Source organism: Halyomorpha halys, unplaced genomic scaffold (assembly GCF_000696795.3).
Source record: "Halyomorpha halys isolate HHAL.00 unplaced genomic scaffold, Hhal_1.1 Scaffold858.1, whole genome shotgun sequence".
Taxonomy (NCBI): Eukaryota; Metazoa; Arthropoda; class Insecta; order Hemiptera; family Pentatomidae; genus Halyomorpha; species Halyomorpha halys.
In genome coordinates this window covers 379,034-399,031 of record NW_027110220.1, presented here as the reverse complement: position 1 = coordinate 399,031, position 19,998 = coordinate 379,034, and the positions used below count along the sequence as shown (strand labels likewise).

At 28.6% G+C, this 19,998-nt stretch overlaps 1 long non-coding RNA gene across 1 annotated transcript in view; it reads right to left on the bottom strand.

Annotated features, from left to right (window-relative positions):
• Positions 1 to 1,773: 1,773 nt before the first annotated feature.
• LOC136795998 (uncharacterized) overlaps positions 1,774 to 19,998 on the bottom strand; it is a 301,995-nt gene continuing 283,770 nt past the window's right edge. Inside the window, exons 4-5 of the long non-coding RNA XR_010843697.1 lie at positions 17,341 to 17,424; positions 1,774 to 1,840 (exon numbers count right to left, since the gene is read on the bottom strand). This is a non-coding gene — a long non-coding RNA (uncharacterized lncRNA). The remainder of the gene's footprint in view (positions 1,841 to 17,340; positions 17,425 to 19,998) is intronic.

Sequence of the window (19,998 nt, the reverse complement as noted above, 5' to 3'; positions counted from 1 at the left end):
AAACAATTATTTTTTCTAACGTAGATTACTATGCTCAAAGAAATTTATTTGTTAATTATAACAAAATAAATAGCTCTTCTTATTCTATTTTATGAAATTAATTTTTTTTATATTGATATAAACAATCTTTTTTTTTCTTAGATCATTATTCTCAAAAAAATTTATTTGATAATTATAACTAAATAATTAACTCTCTCTATTTTATTTTATGAAATTCATTTTATCATCTTTATATTCATATAAACAATCCTTTTTTCTTTTTAGATTACTATTCTCAATGAAATTTGGTTGAAATAACAATAACACAAAAAAATCTATATACAACAATGCAAATTCAGAAGCTATACAACTTTATGTTAACATTTTAACTGTCAGCCTTATATGACAAAAAATTTTATTACGTTTCTATATTCATAATATTAATATAGTAAAACAAAACCTTTCTTTTACTTAATCTACTATATCAAACGAATAATAATAATTGATTAAGGTTTAAGATGGTATAATAGGAACCCGAAATATGTTTGTTTAAATAATTGTCAGCTTAAGTTAAAGTCTTTTTAACTTTTGTTCAAAACATGTGTTCAATGAATAACACATGTGACATGGATAACAAATACTTTAATAAATATATAGTTTAAATGAATAAAGACCAGATACTAACTAAATTTAAAAATAAACTAAATGAAAAACTAATACTTAAGGCTTACAGCAATGCTCGAAAAAAGGGTTTAGTAGCTCTGTTTATTTATATCAAGATAACATATGGTACCATTCTGTACTATACTTCCATACGCTCTAGGAATCATTTGGACCACATACTTATTTATATCAGAATAATTATTAAAAGATAAAATTTCTATTTAACAAATGAATTACTACGTATTGTATTAAACTCATTAAAATTTTGATATTAATAACTAATTTTTTTAATAACATCATATCCTCTTCAAACTTTTTTTTAAATATTTATTTATTGCTATTTACAACTGTACATTATAATACATTTGATGAATCTGATTGTGTAGAGAAAGTTACCCATTGGCAGCACTCTAATGACGTTTTGCATTAGCAGGTCTCGTGGCCATCTTCTTTTCAGGCGCATCGGAGGATTGTCAGGAATGGGAGAGGAGGCAAGGTTAGAAACTAGGGGGTTTGAGTGGTTCGGGATGTAAGGAGTGTTATCTGGTTCGGGCTAGATCGGTTACTTAGGGAACACTAAGGTCTTTATGTATGATTTTATTTGTGACTAAGTAAGGACCATTGAGGATTTTACGAAGGGTTTTGGATTGTAAGGATTGAATACGAGAGGAATTCGAACTCTTTAAAATTAAATTATTGTACATTTTAATTAAAATCGTTGACGTTTTTAAGTAAAGCTTGCTATATGTATTTTTTTTTCTTAAAATAAAACAAGGTGAAATGATATGCATTAATAAATAGTTTAAAAAATAAAATAAAAATATGTATATGTAATACTCACTGTAGAATTTACCATGCATTCTGACTCATATCACTCCTGTAGGATATTAGGCTAGAATAACTGTATAAATTATATTAGAGATTTACATTTTATCTGGCGCGATCAACACTACATGCTTTTTTTAATGAACTGTATATTAGTGTTAAAATACTGATGATTTCATAGGGAAATGAAAAAATTAAATAATTCATGCTATTTACGATGACAGAATGAATGAAGCATGCAAGATGTTACAAAATGGATAACATTCACAAGTTTTTTCAACCTTATAACATCACACCAAATAAAGTTGGTGACCCACAAACATACCTGGGTCTGTGTCTGGCCTTCGTACCCCGAGTGGGAAAAGGTGTGGGCCTAGAAGAACAACAAGATTAGCACAAGTTGAAGAGAGAAATGTAAAAGAAAAAGATACATTTTCCATCACCTCGGTTACAAAAAGAAATTGTTAACAGTTTAAAGAGTTTAAGTAAATCAAAAGAGTTATTATTTTCATATTTAAATCAAAACATGGCATAATTTAATTTGTATATTAATTTTTAAAAAAAATCTTATTTCAAGGTTAAAAGTTATCTAAAATAAATCTGAAATATCAATAAATTTATAATTTTTTAACATAATTTATGTTTATTTAACGAATTTAATACCTATTCTTAGGTTATTTAATTTATAGGTTAATTATATAATACCTATTAAACCTAATGATACTCATAAAAAATTATTAGTCTTCAATTAATATCTTATATTTATGAGAATAATTATAATCACAAACATAGATCTATTTTCAAAATAATATAATAACTGTTTTTATTTAATTGTTTGTTTCGAGCTTACAAAACAATGTTTCAAAAGATATATTTCAGATTAAGAAAATAATATTGAAATCTAACTGGTAGGTGAAACTAGTCCGGCAAGTGGCTTAGTGGTCCTTATGCCTTTTTGGTAAGGGTGTTAAGATTCATTCAGCGGTCCTGAGAAATAAATATTAACTGCCTCAGGTGGGAATTGAACCCAAATCGTTCCTAACCGACCCCGAACGCTCTGGGACCCAAACCCCAACGAGCACGGCCGTCGAGCCCCTTTGATATCCTAATAAATCTAAAAATTGATGTAATTAATGCTCAATGACTATGTTATTGTAAGGGTTGACATAATAATTGACACTAAGGTAAATTATTCATTTAACGGGTTTTTAATTCTACTTAACCTTTTAAGAAAAAAATATCACACTTAGGTAAGTGTACGCTTAATTTTTTTGGTATTAGACAAAAAAAATATCATAACCTAATAGTTTAAACTGGCACTTGTTCATTAAAGTAACATAAAAGACGTGAAAACCTTACATTTGAAGACCGCTAGTATTCCTTTTTTACCGTGTATTTACCGCTTCGTCTTCATCTATGTGTCCGATTAATAATGTCATCCCTTTTACGTTGTTTACTTTATAATTTATTGAATGACCAATACATCGTTATATTGAGATTTATGAAAGTAATATATTAATATATGAGGCGTTAAGAAACAGATTAGATTATCCCAGATTTTTGTAAAAATAAAATCTGAAGCATTTAAGCATTTTGTCGGTTGTGAAAAAAAACACTTGGAATTTTTTTTAATTATTTCAAAATCATTCAGGAGATTTAAACAAATTAACAAATATGACAATATGTCTTTTGCCACTTTGTCACTGCTATTTGTTTTGTAACTGCTGACTAAAACGTAAAGATTCCCTTTCAAAATTGGTTTAAAGCATTCTGATAAAAATTATACTAAAATCATCTGTAACGTCTATCTCAAAATTACGGCTAGAGAGATTATTCCCCTCAGGCTCTTAATGTCTCATATAATACCCATGTATGTAATAAGCCTTCTAAATTAATAAGACTTACGTCTTATGAAAGTTTATAGATTCAAAGTTTTCATAGGCTATTTGGTTACTAATTAAGTTATATAGCAAATAATTAAGTTTTCATATTGAAAAACATTTGTTGATACATGACGAGATATAACGAGCCCAAAATTTCAGAAACACCATATATATTTTTTTAAATTTTATCACACGAATTTTGAATAAACATTTTATCACATTTATTATGTCAAATTGAAATGCAATTTTAAAAATGAACTAATTGTTTTTAAAGATTCAATGACGACTGACAAATAAACTAAACTAAGGGATTTATTCTATTAAGAAATGCTTGATGTTTGAATGCTTTACTAACTAAAACTATTTTTAATCCAATAAAATTATCAAAATAAAGATGATTTAGTCTATATTTACTGATTTTTTAAAAGCTCTTCACATCTTATTGAAACTTAAATTAATTTTTCACTTTCTAGATTCTAGATAACAGTGCCAATAAATTTAAATTTTGAGAATAAACTTGAATTTTTATCAGCTTTTCTAGGAATTTTAATAAGTACTATATTGTCTTACATTAGTCAAACGTTTTTGAATCTCTTCAGAAAAGATTTGGTGATTTTGAAATTTAATTTGACATAATTAAATTTGAAAATGGTTATCAAACATTCGTTCGATAAAACTAAAGAACGCTGTAAACATTCTCCTTACATGTCAAAAAAATTAGTTTTCTTTGAAATGAAGCAAGCGTTTTGGGGAAAAACAAGATTTTTGTCTTGCGTAACAACTAAAACAGATCAAACTTGAAAAAAACAAACATGTTTTTAATGTTGCTTCAGATTCTAATCTATATGTTTGTTTTTTTTTTAAATCGAACTTTATATGAACGTATGATTTATTAACTTTAAAACAAGTTGAATATTGACTTGTTGGTAAAAAGTTATACTCCCATTAGATATATTTTCATGTTCGGATGCGTTATCGAGGTTTTGTAAAACAGAGGCTGAAAGCCTGGAGTCTCTGGTACTTTTCGATTAGCTGAACTACAAACTAAACTTTCTTCTGGTTATCGCGAGTTAAACTTTAGTAATAATGTTGAGGCAGGAATTCCTATTCCATGTTGTTTGTATTTTACATTTTTTATCCTTTTGCTTATGCGGCTTAGGAGACAAAGTTTGCATTATATAGAACATATGGATTTTTATGCCCGTTTGATTGGAATTAAGTCTTATTTGTTGTGTAAGCAACAAGTATTGTTTTATTAATAAATGATGATTAAGTATTGCTGTAGAAGGGTTTATTCTAATTATCTTATAAACAATTAATGTCATAGTTTATTAGGTTTAGATCACAAACCTAATCATTTACATAATGCTCTATATGGGTGTTTAACGTAACCAATGGGTATTTGTACTAAGCCTCCGGAATTAGGGTTTTCGAAGAAAAAAAAAAGAATTGGGTGGACTATTTTTTCTGAGGAAGCTTATATCCATTAAAGAATTTAGGAGATTGTACAACGCGGAACTGCGGAGCATGCACTCGATTAGTGTAATTAAAGTAATAGAATTGTAATGTTTAAATGAGTATACGCCCTGAAGCGAATAGTAAGCGGCCTTGGAGAAGCCCGAAACGTAGGTAGGAAGACGGTGTTAATGCTGGACCAAGCAGTAGGTAATAGAGGTATTAGAATCGCGGTTTTTCGAAGGTTTTTAATATCATTAATTATTTTAATAATTCTGTAAAAACTTGATATTATAAAAGTGATATTAAACATTACGGAATAAATCATTTTCAAACTAAATCAGATCACACTGGATTTATATTTTAAAACTGTAACTATGATGGACGCAGACCACTATTATAATAGTATTATAAAACCATCTTATATTTTCCATTTTACATATAAAGTATAATTGAGTGATTATCACTTTAATAATTTAATTACATTTCGTGATAATAATGCACTAGTGCTAGGTTGAAAGATAATAAAAATTTTGTTGAAAAAAAATTTTGATATTTAACCACATTCTATTTCCACTTATTTATCAATTCACTTTTTTTTTTTTTTCTTGTATTAATTTTTGGCATCAATTAAACATTTGTGTAAAACTGAAAAGTTATACAATTTGTTTTTCCATTTATAGACTAGGAATCGATTCTCACACTGTATTTGGTAATAATATTTGGTAGTAATCTTGAATTTTTTTTTTTTTACTTTTGTTTAATTATGAAAATAGAATTCACACCAGCCGATCTTGTGAATTGATGATTTATTTCTTTTTTAGATTACAATTTTTGATGTCTAGATTTTTTAATTATAAAATAAATACAAATAAATAAATATCCAGAAAAAAACTTCATTACTTAGAAAAAATCAATTATTTTATATTTTAAATGATATATGAAATTTAAAAAAAATAAAAAATCATATTATTTATAAAACCATTTACGGAAGGTTAGAGTATTTTCATAATTATGCTGAAATTATTTTTGAACGAACAGTTATTGCTGATGATGTAAATTATATTTTAGATACTTTTACATTAGTCAAAAGAATCTCTGCTTTCTTCTTGTCGAGCATGTTATTTTATAACCAATAGCGTATGAACAATTTGAATTTTAGAAATCAAAATCGTATTTCTAGATTCTATTACATCTTGTATTGGAGACAACCCAATACTAGCCTATACTCCAGCTGTGGCCAATATTGAAAATATCCTATTGCTGGCGTAAAGTGTACTGGAACGAATCCAAAACTTGATAATTTCGCAAAACTGGAATGATCCGATTCCCTGGAGAAGGAGATACTCCTCCGAGAGCCTAGAAATGGGATTCATGAAAAACGGGTCTCTATTTTCTCCTTATATTCTTCGGCAGACTTTTCAGTACTCTATCTATACCTTCTCTACTTCTTTCAGTTGCAGTAAATGTAGGAAATATAAAGGTGTTTTGGCAGTATTTATATTTTAGTTCATAAAAGTCAACTTAATTAAAAAATATATATATATCTCAATTAACCAAAACTCATTTTTTTCAAATATTTAATTTATATAATTATGTATTTAACTCTTAAATTATCTCATTTAATAAACTTATACGTTTGTTTAATGCTCATGAGTTAAAAACATTTTTTTTGTGATTAATCTATAATTTCTAATTTTTTTTGTTTATAAATGTGATTATATTAAATTTAAAAAAATAATATATGTATTTCCTAATAAATTTACAATATTTCCTTTAAATAGATATTCTGAAGCCGTTGTTACTTAAAGTCCCTATTGGAACCAAACCAGATTTTTTAATCTATAATTTCAACTTATAATCCTCTTGGAGAAAATCCTTGAACGTTTAAGGTTATAGAAGGGATGAACAACATTTCAGTTGATGCACAATGGTTATTTACATATTAGCTTAGGATATGAAACACAAATCTGTGCTAAAACAAAAAACATACACATGCATAGTGTGTTAGTTACAATCTGTTGTGCTGATTATTTATACATAAAAAGAATATGATGTTATGTGTAAATATATGAATTAGAAATATGGTTGTTGTAAGTGAAGTGTAACAACCTAAGTGTAACCTTTTTATTATTTGCTTTAAAAAAATATACATATTTATTACATGATGATTACTCATGATTGTCATCTGCATCTCAAAGTGGACTTATCATCATGACATGTTATTTAATTTTTATTCAGAAACCACTTCAATTATTTCCCGAAAAGCTTTTGTAGCTTTTTTTATTATAATACAATGACAAATAATCAATTATATTCAGGTCATCTAAATTATGTATTTCCATTACCATGTTCTAATATTAAAACTAATAGATGATTCGGATTTTTAAACAAATATTTCACCGTTAAAGATGTTACTTTAAACTTCCCAATCACCCAAATCCACTTGTTCCTAACCTGACTTCTCCTTCACTACCTAATAATCCTCCTAGGGGTCTGAAAAAAAGATGGCTTCGAGATCTTCTCCTCTAGAAATGTTATTGGATTTGGATTATTTCTATAAATGAGCAGATTCTCCACATGTTTGTATCATGTCATTATATCACCTACAGAAAATTTACTTGTATACATTTTTGTATCGATGTTAATAACAATAAATAAATTGTTACTTTTAAAGAAGTTAGAAACACTGAGAGAAATAGGTTATTCTATTCATAGTTTTCTATGATTAAAAACTCGTTAAATGTAAGTTAATTAGAGCTTTTTTTTTTTTAAATAAACAAGATGAGATTGTTTTTTTTAAATACTATTAGCTGCCCTACTAAGTGCCGGTGTAAATTGTAAACTCAAGGCAGCTAAACGATATATATATATACACTCATATAATAGAATTTGATTTAAATAAATATATATAATGACTTTAATTAAATTTTGCAATTTTCCTTTAAATTATAAATTGTGAGCTTTCATACATATTCCGGAATTCAACTTTAACAGTAACCACTTTCTTTCTTTTTTTTAAATTTATTTAATTTTTTTTGTTGCATCATCTAATAATCCCTTGAATTTATAAAACCTTCTTTATGGATCAAAATATTGTATTATGTTTATATCTTTGAAACCCTGGTACATTTACGTAGTTACACTAAATTAGTATCAATTACTATACCAGTAAAAAGGAGAAAATACTCAATTTGTTTACTGGAACTTTATAGAGCTGTTGTACAATAAATAATATTTTATTATTATTACCCTCGATGCATTGATGTAAAACATACCAAAAAGTCAGCCTTTTATTTTTCATCGAATCTGAGTTGCTATGTATTCATAAAAACCGCACCCATAGGTCAGCTATTTCTTATTATTTAAAATATTCCAATGATTAATAATTATGTTTTGGATTTAGATCTAAAATGGTTAATTTTTTTTTCAAATTTACACTTCTAATTAAATAAAAATATATTTTCTATTATTTTTATCTTTATTGCCTCTTAAGCTTGAGATTTATTTTCAGTGGGTATTGCTTTTTAAAAAAAAAAAAAAAAAGAAAAGAAAATTGAATTCATCTTCAGGCGAAAAAAAAAGAATCCCTCTTCAAAAGAAAAAAAGTTTCCAACTTTTTTTAAGGGCTTCTAGGGCGGAAGTTCCAATCTTCACTAAGACTTCGAATGCAAAAGTTATTTAGCTTTGAAAGTTTCCTATAATAATAGATATTTGATTCGAATTGACTAAAGAAACTAGATTGAGAAAGTTATTCTATAAAAATGGGAAATGGAAAAAAAAGCCCATAGGTTCCGCAGAAAGGCTATTAAAATAAAAGAGATCCTGGAGGCGGTAGGATTATCACTTGGAAGGAGGGGCCATTGTTATTCTAAGCAGAAACCGGATCTGTTATCTGAGATAGGAGCCATTGGATTATTGTCTGCGCTCTCTATTGGCAACCGCTCCTATATTTATTTCGGATTCAATAAGGGTCCTTCCATCCTCTTCTAGGACGATGGTTAAGGAAATTGCGGTTCGTACACTACTAGGTTACAGGAAATCTCTTACAGCAGTCGACAAGCTGAGGAATTTCCTTGTCAATAATCTACTATTAATAAAAATTGATTTCAATAAAAGGCTAATGGTTACATTAAAAAAATGATATTTTTTAAAAATATATTGAATATTTGAATTAATCTAGAACAACGTTCCCCAACAGTGGCGAGATGTCATCGTGAAAATTATTTTTTTCCATACGTGGGTTACCCTGTGGCTTCTTCCTGAATTTTTTTAAACTCTCAATCTGGTTATTTCTGGTATATAGGAGTGTTATCTATCCTACTGGTAACCATTTTGATGTAACGAGAGTGCGTGCGATCAAGTTTTGAATCTGTGAGACCGTCACAAAATAAAAGTCACCTCCACAGGCCGGATTCGAGGTTGCATTGGTGACTCCCTAACACTCTTTGTTATAACCGGTTTCGTCCTTCTGGAGCACACCTGGTCCCTATGAAGTTAGGGTGGACCCTTAATTGCAGGGGAAAACCTGGTTTTCATCCTGACTAAACCAAAACCTTACTCACAAGTTGGTTTTGAAACAGATACTGAACCCAAAACCCTTCAAAAGTTATAGTGGTCGATTTTTTTAAATGATTACCAGGTGTTTGTAAAAGTGAATAATTTGGACGCCCACTTGCTGTTTTTATCTTATTTTTAACAATTAAAAAATATTCAACATTTTTTTAAATGTTAAAAAAAAATTATTAATCTTAAAATTAATAAAAAAAATATTCACACACACATATATATAAAGTTTGCTTTAATTTTATAGTTATATATGTATTATTTATATGTTTACGCCTTACTTTTGGTATTTAATGTAGTTTGGATTGTATTTTTTAGCAAATGGGAGATGCTATTGTATTATTTTTCCGATATCCGTTGTGCGAAAAAACGATTTATAAATATTACCTTAAAATATTTCCTTGAAACCTCAATAATTGGATATAAAGACGTCATCTTCAGAGCTTCCACTTAAATGTCGGACGAAGTTCTCCTTAATCCTTTGACGTAAATTACGTCCATAGAGGTCGAGTCTTCAAGGGATGAGAAGCAGAAGACGTCAATAAACGTCATATTTATGTAAGTGAAGGAAATAATGAAATTGTTTATATAAAATTAAAAAAAGCTTTTTGTAGGTATCCTTGAAAATGACCTGAGGGTCGAAACGTTCGAAGGTTTTGAAAAGAATAAAGTTGAGAAAAAAGGATCAAATTTGTTTTTAAATAAACTAAACCACTCTCAAACAATAATATATTAATAAAAATTAATCTACGTCATAATTTTATTTATAATAATGAATAACTGTAAATCGAGGTCTTATTATTGTCTTCTTAAAATGTTAATTTATAGATATATTTCGCAAATATCTCAGGGAATATCAGACACACATTAGCTATTCGTGTCCATTTGTTCATTAATTGAAGCTAAGCAAATGTATCTATCATAAAGAAGTTCATAATAATTATCTCGTTGGAGTAGCAGTTTCTATAATATTTGCCAAAATTCATTTATATTAAAATTAAATAGAAAGAAGACTAAACCATTTTATAAATTTTAACAAATCTGTCTAATCAATAAATTAATTTTTCACTTATTGCCAAAATAGTAAGGATGTTAAGTGATGTTGGAAACGTGGAGTTTACGGAAAAACGATTCATCCGTATATAAATAATAATATTTTTCGTAATCAATACGATCAATTACCTATTGACATATTTGAGATTTTCTTTGTACTAAAAACATAAGTTAAGATTTTGAGAAATAGCGTTTTATTTTCTCCAGAAGCTCATCATCGAAGCGGTAACAGTTTCATGTGACCTTGTCTCGTCCCTTCAAATTATATTTAACTACTTATTTTTTTACTATAGGAGTAGCTTTTAGCATTTTTAGCATCTATTTATGCTTGGCGACATAACCTACCTTTTTTTAACATGTTAATTTTTATAAAATATTTTTCCAAGGGTTATAAATAATTATATGAAGCACCCATTGTCAGGGAAACATCAAAACTTTAACACTTCTTCATCACTGTTTTTTTTTTTTTTTTATGATTCGAGAACTTTTAGCTCTTTTTCAGCTACTATAATATAATATTACTATAATACATAATTAATATCATACTTAAGATAAGATATTAAAATTATGTTTCCATCTATTGTCCATGAAGAATGGGGCCAAAACTGGAGGATTAAAATAAATTTCAATAAACCCATCAAATCACATTTACCCTTCGTCGTAAACCCATGACCTCCTGCCCCCACAGTATCCTCTAATAATACCCCACTTATTCCTATCGAACAGATCTGTTACTTCGGACTACATCTGGAAAAATGACTAACATGGAATCCTCATACTAGACTTAAAAGACTGAAAACTGCTAGTCGACTATTACAACATTTACCAGACAAACGGTCTAAACTGCCAGTCCATTACAAAAGACTGATCTACATGACTATTATAAGGCCTTCATCGAATTCCACCCGAATCAAATCCTTACAGTCCAAAATCCTTCGTAAAATCCTTAATGTTCCTTACTTTGTCTCAAATCAAGTCATTCATTAGGACCTCAATTTTCCATATGTTGCCGATTTGGCAAGAACCAGATACCAATCCTTCCATGATAAAATTCCTAACCACCCAAACCCACTTGTTTCTAGCCTGGCTTGTCCTTCATTATCTAATAATCCTCCTAGGTATCTGAAAAGATGACCTTGAGATCATATCTTCAAGAAATGTTATTGGAGTTCTATCAATGAGTAGATTCTCCACATGTTTGTATCATGTCATTATATCACCTACAGCAAATTTACTTTTAGTATATATTTTTATACAGTTGTAAATAACAATAAATAAATTATTAAAAAAAATGTTTTCAGCGTAACATTCATTATAATTATTATAATAATAAGCAATTTCATTAACTTAATCAATGTACATAACGTACGAAGTTTTGAAAATCATTAAAACATTTGGCAGAAAATTAAAATAGTGAATTATTTGAGAATATAAATTACTAAATTATTTGGGACTATGAAATAGTGAAAATAAAATATTAAGGAATTTGACGTTTCCTTTAAAATAAGTACTTTATATCCTATGTGATTTTTTAATAGTTATGTGCATTTTTTTTTGTTTTATCTCTTGTCAAAACTGCTTTTGTTAGTTTAAAAACTTCAATTTTATTTATTAATTAAAAATGTCATCATTTTCCACATCACGAAATTATACTAGGTCGTTTTGGTGCATAAAATAAGCTTTTTCTTTAAATTTCAGTAGGAAATCTGCACATTCCTATGTGTCTAATATGTCTAAGTTATTTCTCAAAATATAGGTCATTGATTAATACTTTTAATCATCTTTTTACCTTAAGTGCTGTACGTTGATAACATTTGAATTATTCCAAGTAGGGAATTACGTATCTTATTCGGTAACCCTTATAACTAGTTAGCAATATTCTAGTAACGTTAAGTCATTATTTATTACATTTTACTGAATATCATCCATGTTTTATAAATTGTTAAAATTAATATTAAGTACTGAATCTGAATAGTCTACCCTCCGTCAATAACTGATAATAGTATTTTATTAACTATTTTCTTGAAACATAACTCAGAGGAGAGAGGTTGACCGAAAAGCGCTTGACTCATAGACTTTGACTTCTGAGTACACAAGAGATAATACTGGTGTAACCCGAGACCTTTCCACGACAGCACTCTGCCATGTCTACCCTGGGGTGGCACTGAACAAGGAAGCTTCTAATATTGCAGACAGGCCGCACAGTACAACCAGGAATGCTTCCTGGGCGATGAAAGACGAAATGCGATCCTTTATTAGAAGCCTTGAGTTACTACCTCATATCTGCTCTATTGTAAAAGATTTCGGAATGCAACGGACAAGCAGTTTATTACATTCCTATTCATCAATTGATTTTCATTCCTTTTTTTGTATGAAAAAAAAATTTAAATAAAAATAAGAAATCTTTAAAAGCCCAACCCATTAAGTCATGGCTTCAGTAGTTGGTAAGGGCATGTACCATTACTAGAATTTGTTTTGAGAAGGGAGGGTAAAAGAAAGTCCGATCTATCCGGATTTACAAAACCCTTTTTAATATTCAACGAATCATTATTGAGAAATGTGTAATATAATATTTTCTCTCACTACGTAGATTATTTATGACATAGTATGAAAATAGATGTAATTCCCATTTACTTTGATATGTGAAAATATTTTGTAAATTAGGACTGGGTCCGAACTCCATGAAGCCTCCGTTTGGCAACGTCAGTGGTAAGGGCATACTATATTTCGACCATAGGTTCTAAAATGAAGTGATGTGGTCAGTCATGTGAAGTGCATTGTACGTACTTTGTAGAGGCAGGATATTCTCTCAATAGTACCGAAATCCTGTTTATGGAATTCAATGAAATATTGACGAAAATTGTACGATTTAACACTGAATTAGTCATATTGAATAATTTTATCACGTTAAATAGCATTTTGACATAAAGCGGGAAAAAATAAAGGGGAATGAAAAAAAAAAACATTATAACAAAATTATTTTAAAATAAAAACTTAAATCCAGTGTGTCGAGACAGGAATAGCCAGAAAAAATAGGAGAATTTTATTTCCCCGAAAAAAATTAAGAAATAGTTACAGAGATTTTCATCAAATTCATCAGAACGTCAGGGGATTTTGCGAAATATATTGCTGAAAAAAATTTAAAAATAGATTCGCCAAGATTTTTTTTTTCATTCCAACCTCACAATTTGGTACTTCATCAAATTCAGAGATAAATCGATTACAATTTGTTCAGATTTATTAATTGAAGGTCTTCTTTTAGTTTTTATCATTCTCGTCTCTCTGATTTTCGCGATAAACGATATATTCTGTTTAGGATTGTTTTACGAACGTACAGCCCACTCGTGACAACACTGACGGCTAGTTAGTGCCACAGTGCTCTCCTGTACACAGCGGATCCCATACCCTACCTGAAAATGTCCTTCAAGATAAGAAAGGATATGTATGTTTATTATGTAAACATATTCCTATTATTGTATTATGTATTGGTTTTGTTTGAGATGATAAAATAAATAGAAGGATGAGAAAAAAATATATCAACGTACTGGGTGTGTTCCACGTACATGTTATGTCATAAAGTGGATTTTTAAATTTTTTATGTGAAAACTTTACAAGATGTATGCCTTTTCATTAAGAATTTCGGAGTTGTGTAAGTGTTAGAAGAAACAGGAGAATGTTAAAATATCAACAATTCTCTTAAAATTAATGTCGTCTATATTTATTTAATATTAGGCACGGTTATGTTTCAAGGAAAAACAAAACAAAATATCAATAAATTTAGAATATGGAGAATACACTTACTGCATCTCATCGTGTATATCTAAAAATAAAATGTAATAGTGTCAGTTTCAGTTTAAAACATTGTTCTCGAATGAATGAAATTTTATTTAACTTTCAGTTAATGAATTAAGGCGGGGGTTATGGTGGCAGAGATTTTATGGTTAGGCACACTACTAATCATTTTTAAATTTTACTTCGCCATATCAACTAATTTTCAATTTTCAGTTTCTATCGAGAGAACTTTAATACGGCTAATTGATAAACTTTATTTAATAATAATTTTTTATTATTTTATTTTTATTTCCTTCCAGAAATTGTTATTTATGTAATAAAACAACATTTTAAAAAGTAACGTTCTAACCATTAAAACTAATTACTTGATAATAGATACTTAAAACAGCTTAACTGTTCAAATTTACAACATTTTCCAATTATTACATCTCGTACTCAGAATTTAATAGATAGAGTAACTATTAAATTCTGAGTAAGAGAATTGCCCTGAAGTTTATGTCGGCCAGTATTTTTATTATTTAATTGGTATCTAGCTAAACCTAATTGGTGCAATGATTTTGAAAAGAACGTGTCCTTATGTTTTAATATAATTCGAAAATTAATTGAGAGTACCAGTAAAATAATTATTAAATTTTATGTACAATCTCAATATTTCTGTCTGATTACTATGGTTTTAAATTGCGCTTATTGAATTGAGAGATGTTTAAAACTGGTTCAGCTTCCACTTGATTGCCTGGTTTAATTATTTCTACAGCAGGATAAAGTTTTCTCATTACTGATCAATAAAAATAACAATTTATGAAGTTTCCATCCGTAGTATCCTTCAATATCTGTCTAAATATACCATAATCTTTATGGACGTAGTTGCAGTCACCGTTTTACTTACCGCACAAGAAAATTACATAATATTTAATGTCTCAATAGTAAAGCTTAGTAGGACAGTAAGTGAATTAAGAGTCAATTTATAACTATCTAAAATTATACTAGAAGAATATTTCCTGCATAATTAATACTGACGAAATATGTAAATGGTGCAATCGATTTATTACTGCGATACACCAAATTAATATTTTGTTAATAAATATATTCCATGGCCTTTGGCTATAGCTAGCATATACCACCTTAGCAGGACTGATATCAACACCTTATAATGCCACTAGAGGCAATCAAAGGGAGAAGACTCAGTAAAGCCATAAATAATACATTTCATGTATTTATTATATATGTCTGATGTACTCATTTATTTTAATGAAGGTTACGAAAAAAAGTGTTGCGATAGCTTAAATAACAGTTGATGATGGAATGCCCTGTTCTAGAACTCTCTGGAATACAATGTGGATTAGGAGAAACTTCATAGCTACCTTTTATTACTATATATACTTGTATCAAAGAAATACATCTTCTCTATTTTAATAAATTACTGGAAAAATGGGATATTTTAATCTAATAATTTAACAGTTACCAAATCGTGCTATATATATATAATTCATTTTTATACACCGCCAGTCGTAAAATTATTGTTTAAGAATATAGAAAATAAAATCTAGCAATAAAAATCCAGCTATCATTTGAGTCTAAAAGTGCTTGCGTTTAATAATGAAATATACGTTGGTTGAGCAAAGGGGTGGCAATAAAAATCTCCACTTTTCTTTATGATGTCTATCTTAACTGTTCTTGAGAAATCTATTATATCTGATCTGAAATCTAAGAGATTATAATCAATCTCTCATTAGCCGTGTATAGAAGTTTTTCTCTGTTAAAAAAAAAATAGTGTAAAATTAACCGTAGTAGGTTTTTGGGCCAAATTTTGAAATTAAGTACATTTTTGTTTGTATCCTTCGTCTTCCTACACTATTTCCACAGTTCCTCTGTTTTTAAAAATAAAATATTCTGATATAATATGAAAAATCCTTTGAATATATTTTCACTCTCGGGATTTCAGTTTTAATTTTTGTCCGTTGACATGCTTCCTAAATCTGGACAGTAAAAAACCTGTTTTAGCCGATGACTTCTAAAGAATTGTTTTATAAGTTTTGTAAATATGATCATTGTAGTCACTTCAAGTGAAAGTATGTAACATATTTTAATGTAACCCTAAACACATTTAGACGTAATAAAAAAAAATTCTTCAATTATTTATAAAGTATTAGTTGTTACTAACAAGATCGCCTCATTATGTTTTTTCAGGTTTTTTTTTTACTTTATTTATTGGCAACGGCTTGTTTTTTTTTAAAACTGTTTTCATTACTGGTTTAAAAAATCATTTTTTTTTAGAGTTACAACAATAAAGTATGCATGTTTACAATATGACTTAATAATTAAAATTTTAATTTTATAAAAAAAACACCAATCACTAAAACAGACATTGAGATAGATACTTGATGCTTAACGTAATATTATCCTTGGGGAGCGGTGTGGTAACAACTTTAATCCAACCACCTGATTTACTAATTCTAATTTATTCCCTTACTCACGAATTATCAAATATTCGTCGGTCAAATGAAGGTCTCATACCCTGGCAAAATTTACTATTTGTATTACTTTATGTTTTGTAAATAATTTATTTTTATCTTTCAATAAAATAAAAAAAAAATGGTGGGTAGATTTCATTTTTGCTGTAATCATTGATTTATAGAATAAAACTATTTATATATTTTCACTTAATTTAATAAATGTTCATCGGTTTATATAATAAAATATCTGTTTGAGTTACATTAATCAAATCTTTCATAACCTTGATTATTCCATAATGACGTATATAACAGTCATGGATAAATCGGTATGGAATCATTATTAAAAAATATTTTGTTCTTATAGTTTGGAGATAATAATAAGATACATATTTTAAACAATAATTTATAATTTGAATAAAATAATAATTCCACAATTTTATAAAATTACATTTCCTCCAACGTTTATCAAATTTTGCGGAAAGATGATTCCGTCAGAATGACCCGGAAAAGTATGTAGTACTATATATCTATATTGTAGACTCTATTTCTAGATCCATAAGAGAGGAAGTGCGATAGATAAGAACTTGATACATCCTGAGATAGAGAAAGTCTGAAGATCTGAGAGCGAAATAGGAAGTGTTAGTAGATTTGATAAAGAATGGACCACTTACCCTCTGAAGTGACGAAGTGGAAGAAGACAAAAAGGAGGTATAACTTCATTGTTCTTTATCGATATTTCCCTCTCAGCTTTCTATCTGAAAAAGAAAAAGACAGATATAATACAACACACTTAATCATCAATATTCCTATATTTCTATTGAAACATTTTTAAATTATAGTTATGTTGTATTTTTTTTTAATCATATCATATGAGTTTAATTTATAAAATTTATATGCTTAGGTTGTAGTGAATTTATTTTTAATTAAATTTATATATATATATATTTTTTTTTTTTTTGCAAACCGCTCATCAGATTCTGAATGTCTGAATTTACACAAAATATATTTTTTTTTTTATCTTAGTTTTTTGACATGACTATTTTTTCACAGAAATGATCATATTTCTGTTTTTTTATTTGAAAATATGAAATTGATACATATTGTTGGGCCTAGCCAATGATTAACATACTAACAATAATATCAGTTTTGTTGTTTCTTTCATTACATTAATATTTATAGGGACTAAATACATAGAATAAGGGATTGAATTTTTACGGTAGCATGATTAGAACCAAGAGTTTCTTATTGATTGAGTTTAAATTAAGACCTAGTTGTCGGGGCATATAAAAGTACGCGTATAACTCCGTGACCCGCGCTCTACTAACAGTTTGATAAAAATATATTTTTACGTATATCGTCAACAATGTGTTAATTACACACTTACAAATAAATAATTATTGAACCCAATAAGAACACTAAAACATATCCATAGCCTTATAAAATAATATCAGTAAAGTAGACTTCGTAATTCTATATTTACTACCTTTGATTATTAAGTATACTGAAATAAACAAATTTTGTGTCGAATTTTAAAATAACACAAACTAACGACTCTATTAGATCGAAATAGAAAGATCATGTTAGAGTGAAATAAATTTTTGACAATATCGGGAATCGCGGAAAGGTTTGATTCAGTTTAATAAACCATTTCGGGCGATAGTGGGAAACTAGGATTAGTGTAGACATATTCGAGATGGGTACCACATCTCTGTATGGACGGAACAAAATTGAACCTTTCTTGGAGCAGATAATAACTGTGGATGAAAACAGAATTACCAATAAAGGGATTGATAAGAAAAATGCATATTATGTCTATATGTTTGTAGACACGTCAGATTATCGCTAGGTTTGGATATATTTTTGCATCGACCATACTCCCCGGACCTAGGATCCTCTGATTATCAAACTACTAACTTTGAATCTTCACACAAGACTGAAAAGACAGGAAACTAGACGCCGATTTCGACTATTACAACACTTACTAGACAAACGGTCTAAACTGCCAATTTTGAACTAAAGACTGATCTACATGACAATAATAAGACCTATCTGGACCTACGGAGTTTAACTTTGAGGCTCTACTAAATCTAAGAATTCTTGTATCCAATCCAAAATCCTTCGTAAAATACTTAATGCTTCTTACTTTGTCACAAATAAAATCATAAAGACCTTAATGTTCCCTATGTAACCGATCTAACCCGAACTAGATATCAATCCTTCCATTATAAACTCCTTAACCACTCAAACCCATTAGTTGCTGACCTTGCTTCCTTTTTCATTCCGGTCGATCCTCCGAGGGATCTGAAAAGAAGATGGCCAATAAAAGAAGCTTTTATTGTAAAAATGTTTTTATAATGCTACCAATGGGTAGTTTCTCTACATCCTTGTACCATGCGATTATGACATTACTTCAAATTTACTTGATGTATTTTATGTGCTGTTGTAAATATCAATAAATAAAATAAAATAATTAAATACTGGTTAAATTTATTTTTTTAAATAAATTAGGCTCATATTAGTGGCGAAACCAAAGATAGAATAGGAGGAAAATTTCTCGCAAAATAGCCACTGAGATGAATAGTTTTCAACATTATTGTCATGTGAGAATTTTGATTTTTAATGAACGTTTTTCACAAATTTATTATTTATTTACATCTACAAATACTTCTTTAGTCGATCTTTATCCATTTGTATTCGATTGAATTTTCATTTTTGAGGAAGGTTTTTAATATCAAGCTTCAATATATGAACCTCTATGTAATTGTGATCCTGTACTGGTGCTCATATTCCACATAGTCAACATCCAAAAAGGAAAAAAATATATATAGACGGCCATTGATTGAAAACGGCAGTATCCCTCAACATAGAAGCCGTACCGAGAACAAAGCCTCCAACACTAATGGAAAACTCGGCTTCCCGTTTCGGAACTTTGTCATTTACGGTTCGGTATATTAGTGTTTCACGTCAGGGCTTAATACCGCTAAGTGCATCTGCTGGGTTGTAAAAATTGGTAGCAAAGTTTCCAGGAAGCGTTCTTTTAATGTATTTTAAAAAGTTTTGGGCCTCTAGGGTGAGAGCATCTTGTCGTCCACTGTCTTGGAGGAGAAGGGTGTGTTGTTGGTCCAAGAAACTTTATTATTATTAAAAGCAAATTTGTGGCTCAGATACTTATTCAAAAGTGACAAAATGTTGTCAATCGTAAATCATAAATTATGAGGATTAAACATCCCCTTATAGTATAATTGATTTGTTAATATGATTCGTATGAAATATTTTATAATTTTTAATTATCATGTTTTTAGCTATCCAGACTTATATATATATATATA